An 8,875-nucleotide genomic window follows, 5' to 3' on the forward strand; every position below is an offset into this window, starting at 1 on the left:
AGTCTCTTAACCTACTTTTGCTTGCCACATCCCCTACCATTATCTTACAAGTATCATCATTTTGATTTTTTTTTTTTTTTAATGGGGGAATGTTCTGTAATTCTGTGATTTCAATACAGGAAACAGTAAAATAAAATTAACATCATGGATAAGTAATAGAATTATCTGTGTTCATTTTTAATGCCATGCAGCTGACACAGCTGAGTGATATCTGAAAGAGAGAATGACAAGGAACTTCCTTGAATCAGAGGTGTAAAAGATTAATTCCAAGTAAAAGACAAGTAGACATCCTCCAATACTTCCTGAAATTGTATGTGGTTGTAGCATATACAAAGTGAAAAATACATAGCTCCAGGCTTTCTTAGGTGTTTAGAGGCTGTCAAAGCTGTGGTGAACACAGCACAAAGAGGATAATATTATGGACATGTATAACATGATTAAGTGAGGGGAAGTAAGACTTTTGCTTCAGTCCTTCTGGGTGAAAGTGAGATTCTGTTTTGTATCCACATTGTATTTAAGCTATGTGTCTGTTGAATTAAGGGCTTTCTAGCTCTGTATATATGTGTGGTCCATGCATCTGCTATATCAATGTGCCAAATGTTATGAATCCAGATGTTCTCATTCCTGGATTAGCTCCTCAGCTTTGCTGCTGCACAGCCAAACACAGGTCTCTTGTGTCTCACACTTTGAGCATGAGGCTCACTAAAGCTAGGGACAGTCACACACACCAGATATCCTGGCACAAGCTTTTCCAGGGGTCTTGTGAGGATATTTGGCCATGGTCTGTGACTGCTTGACTAAATGTCCCCAGAGCAGAGGAGGAATCATGTTTCTTCAGTGGACAACTGGTAGACCATGAAGCAGGATCGTGTACTCAAATGGTCCAGTCTGAGAAAGCTTGCTTCCCTGCTGCTGTTTTTGTCATAACCTTACATGGTACAGCTCATCAGACATTCTCCCTCCCTCCCCCTCTTCCCACCACACAGCTCATCCCATGGTTGAAAGGCCTATGAACAAAAAGGGAGTCAGAGTCCTAATCCCTTTTGAAAATTATTATCTTTTGCTCCAATCCCAACATTAAAATCTTATCCATCCTAAAACTAGCTCTCTTTGCTGCAGCTCTATGGATCTCCCATATTTTTGCCACTGTACTCATATCTTCCTGTGCCCTCTTAGACAGCGCATTAAATGGTTCATGGCAAAGGCAGCTTCACACACTGTGCCTTCTCTAGTCTAGTCCCCATCAATGAGTCCAAAAAATTTGCAGCATGACTCAGTCCCATAATTGTTCTGAAAACCACACAGCTAGAGACACCCTTGTCTCTCCTTTGATTCACTAAAATGGTTCTGAGATTTATTACATTTTCTTGTCTTCTTGATCTACAGCTTCAGGGCAGTGGGCAGGCGATAAAAGATTCTCAGTGCCTTGCGAAGGGCGGATTGTCACTGGTGAGATCCCACTGTGATGTATGATCATCAAATCACACTGGAGGTGGCATGTGTTCCTTTTGTCAAGCCCCATCAGCTGATAAAGTATGAGGTCAGAAACAGCAAGAGCTTTGGCACAGGCAGAGAGGTTGATGAAGAACAACTCACTGTGGCTGTGATTTGGAGCTAGAGCTGCTTGTGGTTGCAAGAACATCTGTTACAAGATGGTCATAGGGTACATGCACAGATTTGATTCTGCTGATGCATAATGCCTGTGCCGTTGAAGTTGGAAACTAGTCAAAACAAAGAGAGGGACTTAGGACTTACAGCTACACTGAAATTGTCACTGTGCCTCCAAAGTTACTGTACTTCTGGTTAACCTGATCAGAGTGGTCACCTCAGCTCACCCACAATCTGGTTCCGTACTGGCTATAATGGCACCCTGACAGTGCTTTTGCTTTGCATCCCCTCTGTGTTTGACAGAAACAGAAGCTAATGATCCATGACCCTTTAACACTTTTTTTTATTGCTTTTTTTTTTTTTTTTTAATGCAGTCATGCACATATTGATGCAAGGTGCTACAGACGTCGGGCTCTGGACTCAACCTGGACCTAATCCCATACACTATAGCTTGTTACCTGTTTATGAAGCACTTTCGATGGGCACACTGTTTTGTTCTTTCTGCTACTCTGTCTGTGTTCTGCTTTCTTGTCCTCACTCCCAACACCAGCTCATGGCTGCCCACAGAACAGTCAGGCATTAAATACGTCACAGGCTAATCAGGTTCCATCCATGTGTGCTCAGCGTGCACAGTCCACTGGAGTCGCCACGCAATTCACCTGGCTTTTAATTGCTTGCTGCTTTTAATTCTCAATGGCCTGTGCATTATTGCAGTGCTCAATGGCCTGTGCATTATTGCATAGCTGTAAGCAAACACAGTAGCCTGTGCTTGCTTACAGCTACGTGATGGTACTGGCACAGTCCAAGGCACGGACTGTAGTGCTGAGCAGACAGGGAGTCTGACGGCTGTGGGCACCTGGAGAGCTGCAGGCCTTGGGCTCTAGGGGCAGGATTTCCACTCTGCATGCTGCAGAACACACAGATCAATTTTTTGTGTCAATTCAAATAAAGCATCTTTTCTCCTGAAGGACTAAATGATTCACAGCAGCTGTCTGGCTGTTTGGGCTGTTGCACTCCAGCAGCTCTTTGGCATCTGTGTAATGGTCTTCAGTCTGTAAACATGAAGAAAGAATTACTCACAGGAGTTAAATTTGAAAATTCTGATGCTTGTTAAACCACTACTGCTGGAAATACATTTCTAGAAGTTGTAGGGTGATCAGGCAGGAAGGAATTATGTGGGGGTAAGAATTGGTTTGGTACTGTCAGACATTAGGAAGGTGTCTGAAGTCTCAGCACTTGCAGTCTTTGAGATGGGAAAAGGTGTTCATATGGAGGAGAAAAGTCTCTGTACCTCGTAGATCTCAAATTTGTGTTTTAGAGTTCTGATTTATACACCAATTTTCAAGCAAACATTCATTTAAAATTTAGCAATTTTATGTCTACATTGTCTGAAATAGTACTGTCTATATTGCCTATGTGCACACAGACTCCTTAAAGTGAGATTTTAATCTGCAGTTGCTATGTTTAATAGCTATAGTTAGGGAAATGGTTAAGAACACTGGATTTTATTGCATTTATACTTCCTTTTCTGTTAAGGAAGATGTACATTTGTGGTAGTGTGTTAATGAAACACAATGAAATGTTGATGGTAAGATCTGGAGATGATATTAAAATGAGAAGGAACACTTCTAGAATATATAACACAGTAGAAATTAATTCATTTTGGTTTCCCTTTTATTTACGTTGATGGCTTAAATTTCCATGTGGAAGGCTCATACTTTCTTTTAAAAGCAACAGGGTTTTATACTGTAGTGATGAAAGGGCAGGGGAGTTGCAAGCTTAACAGTGTCTGCAATAAAAATGAAGTATCTGAGAGTGTTTGATTGTCTGCTCTGTTTAAGTTATGTGTCTGCAGTGTGTGAGCTGTAGAAAATGTTCAGGAAGCTACAGAAGACACATTTAGCTACAGAAGACACATGGATACAATGAAGGAAGAAGCTTATTGCCATTTACAATGGAACTAAAGTTTGGAAAAGGCAGATTACAGGGCTTTAATGGGGCTGGAGGAGAACCAGGCTGAGTATTGCAGGGATGAGGCAAGACTGCTCCAGCAGGAACTGGTTCTGGTGTGAGCAGAAGACAATTTGCTCCACCCGGCTCCATGGCTGGCGTCCCCCGACCACTTTTTATTTTAGCAATGTGGACCTACCCATGGAGTTGTTTCTCATTGACTCCAGGACCATTACACACCCACTACGAGGATGCTGGGCAATGTTTCTCAGAGCACCAGACAGCTGGAAAGGGGAGAGCGTGCTTCTCCCAAGAGGATGGTAGTGAGTGGCTAGTCAGGGAAGTGCACAACTGCAGGAGCCTGCAGTGTCCTACAAGTGGTCTCAGACTCTAATTTTGACATGAGCTGAAAGCACTAGTTGCTGTTCTCGTTCTCCTAGGCATGAAAAGCACTGCCCTCCTCTTGAAGCTGGCTTTAGATCATGAAAGGAGCAGATAGCTTTTATCCATTCTGCCACTTGGTTGATTGATGAATACATCAATCTGTGTTGTATTCATCAAAGTAATGCATGAAAGAAATATTTAGGATGCAATGCCATGTGTACCAAAAGTTGGGAAATTCCTGGTTCTCAAATTTCCCTGTATAACCTAGAGGGATCCCAGTCAGACATCCCATATCAGTGCCGGATGCAGGGAAAGTTCAGGACAAAAAGCATAAAGGAACTGTGCAATTAGAAACCAGTATTATGTCTGCACATAACTGCAGGCTTCACAAGCAACACCAAATATGCCCCTTTGGGTCATAGTTCAGCATTTGGTTATCAACTGCTTTAACCTTGTGCTGAAGTATAAGCTCCTGCAGTTTTTGAAGGCCAAAATTAAGCATTAATTATCTTGCATGAATGTAATAAGTTACCTTGCTGTTATCTACAGTGAGTCACCTCTGAACCTTCAGTATGGTTACTCAGAGACTTTGATGATCTCAATACCCTCATTCTGCTTGTACACATCTGTATGATTGGGGTCTGGGATGTCTGAAAAGGATTGTCTCATGTGTTTGGCTCAAAAGATAAGGAGAAGGAGCACAATTCAGTATCCTCTTTCCTGCCCTTGAAGGACAGGAGCCTCAAGTCCCTGCAGTTTGGGAGATTAAGAGGGACATACACTGCTGGTGGTGAGTGTATGAAGGAAGATGCTAGCGCTCATTTCTTAGCTGGGGAATTTTTGACCCTGACAAGGAAGGCGAAGGATGAAAAGTGAGTTTTAGTGCTGGATATATTGGCACTGCTGTGGAGGAAGAACAAAGAAGTCTAAGGCAACTTTTTTTTTCCCCTGCTCAGGGATGGCATCCCTCAGTCTGTCATGAGGGTGGTGTGAAAGGATGGTGATGTGATGCACAGTCCTCCACCATCTCCCAGTTGCAACTGCTCTGGCGGCTCGGCTGTGTATCTGTGCAATACTTGCCGCTGCTCTGCCAACAAGTTCAGCCCATCTCAGCATGCTGACAGACAAGCTCAGGTGGTTCAGGAGCAGAGACAGTTTGGAGGCTGATGCTTTGGCTGGGACATGTTTGCTTTGGCCAACTCTGCTACAAAAGCAACTGCAGAGAGCAGAGGTGCTTTGTGGTGTTGGCAGTGCCTGAAGTCAGCAGGAATTCAGAATGAGCCCTGACTTGAGCCATCAGCATGTGCCTCATAGCTCCCTCAATGCTTCAGTCATTCTGGAGTGTTGCCAACATGCTTTCCAACCTAAAGAAACTGAGAAGTGAAATAACAGAGATTTAACATTCAATGTCTCAACCAAAGCAGAGAGGAATTTCCAAGTCAAAGATACTTTTTTACCCCAAGGACATTCCCTTTGCAGGGTATGATTATGTGCTTCCAAAAAATGGAGGTCTGATCCCTTCACAGAAAATGATCACGAGAGTCCATTGCAAAAGCAAAAGTTAAGTAACCCTAATGTAGGATAGACCAGTGTCCCCAGTAAGAAATGTTAATTCACTTTTAAAAAGGAAAAGACAGAGAGAAATGTCCTTGTTCTGCTCCAGCATTTTTTATGGACAAGGTATAAAGCCTTTGGCTGTATGAACATGTTGCTCAATAACCTCAATATCTGTTATCTCAGTGCACATTGTAAAAGTACTTGTACAATGTTCTAGGGAGCACATGCCCACTCTCATTAAACATAACACATACATTTCAAATTTATACTGTGATGACAGTGAAGATGAATAAAGTTATTTTCTTCACTGTGAGGCCTCTGAAGTCACAAATAATGCAGCTGTTTTAGGTGATGGGCAGCCTAGGAAGTCAGGGCTGTGTTTGCTCAGAATGAGGTTTGCTGTTACAAAGAAATTTCCTTTATTCTCAAAGGATGATATAATTTGCTACTAGTCCCAATTAACTATTTCAGTGATGACATCTTTCAGAGAAATAGGCTGGAACAGGAGAGGAGAAATATATAATGAGTGAGGTTTTTGCCTTTGCTCTGCCTTTTCTATAATGAATCAAATAAGAATGAGTGGTGAAGAAGAATAAACTCCATAAAACTCCCAAATGCAGTTGGAAGAGATGTTCCCTCATGCAGAAAACAGCCATCAGTCTGCCTTCTAAAGATGCTTCCACAAGCACTGGACCTGGTATTTTGAGAGGCTGATGCTGGAGACAGAATTGCCTGGAGCTAGAGTGCAGCCACAGCCTCAGTGAGGAGCAGAGTGGCTGCCCTGGGCAGAGCTCTGGTGCCTGAGGGCAGGTACTGCAGGCTGTGAGCCACAGCTTCGCCCTTATCCCCAAAGCTGGCTAAGTTGTGCAGAATAGCTTGGTATCAGGGCATGCCAAAGTATCTTAAAACCCCTTTAGCCCTATTTGTGGAGCTGCAAGTTTCTCAGTTCAGTAAAAAATCTGATTTAATATCATAACCCCATCTGAGAAATATTCTCCATTTCTCCCCTTGCCAGCTAAGGCACTGAATTTACTTGAATTCTTAATTAAGCTTTCCCCCAGAAAGCACCTGCTGGCCTGAAAATCCCTGCAAGTGTGTTTCTGTTTCAGATTTGCCTTTTCCTAAAAGGTTATAGAGAAAGTTCCCTGTTTGGGCAACTTAAGAGCTTTGATTATTGGTACAAGGCAGATTTAACAGCAGCAGATGAACTGGTGACCACCCCTGGCTGCCCAAGAGAACTGCTTTGAGCAGAGGCCATGGCAAACACCTCTCTGCCCTTGGCCAGTTAACCCACAGCCCAGTGCAGAGGGGTGAATTGAAACCACTGGCCAGGGTGCTTGCCTTCTGTTTCCCAGGAATCCTGTGCCAGCTCTTTTGTCCTTGTTAGGGATTGTTCACCAGTGTTTGAAACTGTGAATTTCATATCACTGTTTTATATTGCAGAATAGCATGCTCTTCACCCATCCAATAAGAACCATCCAGCATCTTTGTGTATAAATCTGTTAGGTCATGCTTGCATTTCCCTGCTATTGTTTTAGGCATCTCCTTCCGGTACTTAAAGACAGGAAATATCTTTTTTAATATCTATCATCTTCCAGCTTTGGAGCTATGCTGAACAACAAAAGCAGACAAACATTTAATTCTCCCCTAATCCTTTAAATACCTCTACAAGCGCATGGTGTTCACACGCTGTTAAGCCCCTCTCCTGCAGCAGCGTACATCTTCTTTTAACTCTGCCTCCAAAGCCTGCAGCTTCAACAGGGGTGGAACAAGAGCCCTTGGACCCCGTCATCCTGTGGTGCCTGTCCTTCTGGGTGGCATGGAGAGGCATGGTTTTCCATAATAAAGCAGTCATCTGGATTGGATTGCAGATACCTAATCCTCTCACAAGGTGCTCCTGTTTAGTTTTGTGAAGTGAACAAAGACATCAACAGACATATTCCAGGCTGGATTCGGGTATCTCTGAGAGCTTCTGATCATTCCTGTGATTAGTCAGCCTGATCTGGTAACTTTAACACAAAAGTGCAAACACGGGATCAAAATTTTTTTCTTCAGGAAAGGGAGCTGAAATAGAAAATTTCTTTAACTTTGCTCCCCAGGAAAACATCTGAAGGAGCAGACATGAGAGCTGGGACAAACCCATCTCTCTCAAGCCTCCTGCTGTTTTTTTATGGCGTGGAAGCAGAGTGGGATTTGAATAGTTGCCTTACAGGATGGGAAGTGGGCTAGGATGCATTGCTGTTCATATGAATTGGTAAGTATTCATTGACTTAAGCCCCACAAACTGTTTCTCCCCCCCCTTTCCTTCCTCAACATGAAAACTTTTCACTTGTTTTCAGTATTTTTTTTTGCCTTTCTATGAGGACCCACAAAGACATTTAGTGTGTTAACCACACCAGTATCACTTCTGACAGTTGCTTAAAGCAGGTCCTGAAGACCTTCAGACCCCATACCCCCCTCAGACAGTCCATCCTCATCCTTCCTGTTACAAAATTCCACCTAGCATCTAACCTGAAGCTATGATTTCTTGGTCTGTAGAGATCATTGTGGAAAATACCCAATTTTTTATCCTGGAGCAATGATCTATCAATTCAAAGACTCTCTTTCCTATTCCCACTCGAATCTCTTCTTCAGGCTAAAGAACCCTCATTCTCCTCTATATATTTTCTAGATTTCTGTTCATTTGTGTTGCTTAATTTCTGCCTGGACTACATCATATTCCCAGGGTGGCACTATTCTACAAGCTAAAAGCTGGGGGCCAGACATCATCATTTCGATCAATGTAGTCATGGGATCTGGGCTTTGGGCTTCTTATTGAAAATCTTGCCTTTTATCAAAGGCTGTAATAGCCTGGTGAAAGCATTCTTGGATGAAAGCTTAGATAATTTAATAAAAAGTAGCATTTCTGGAGCTAATCTGTCATCCAAGAGCAGAGCTACACTGTGCCGTGGAGTTGGTGGCCATTGGGAAATTTTTCTTTATTGCACACTCTCACTTGCTGAAAGCTAAAACCAATCTAATAGCAGGAGGCTTTGGAGGCACAGGAAAGTGTATAAAAAAGACTCAATTCTAAATTTTTTGTAAAAGAAAACCAAAAGGGTAAGCCAAAATGGGCCACTACTGAGGGTTAGAAAGACAGATGTAACAAAAGAATATTTCTGAGGTTTTGTGCTGTTTTGTGCACTTGAGTCACTTATGAAAAGACTATATTCAGTGTTGAGAAACTAATGAAATGTTCTTCACGAAGGTTTTTTTAATTACATTTTTTTAATGGTTTACTTCTTTAAACAGCACTATCTCGTTATCTGTTGGAAGCTTCTCTTTGTAACCTTCTAAAGCACTCTATATATTTTCTGTGAGAAGATTTTAAACTCCC

The sequence above is a fragment of the Taeniopygia guttata genome, chromosome 1 (genome assembly GCF_048771995.1).
Source record: "Taeniopygia guttata chromosome 1, bTaeGut7.mat, whole genome shotgun sequence".
In the NCBI taxonomy this organism is placed as follows: Eukaryota; Metazoa; Chordata; class Aves; order Passeriformes; family Estrildidae; genus Taeniopygia; species Taeniopygia guttata.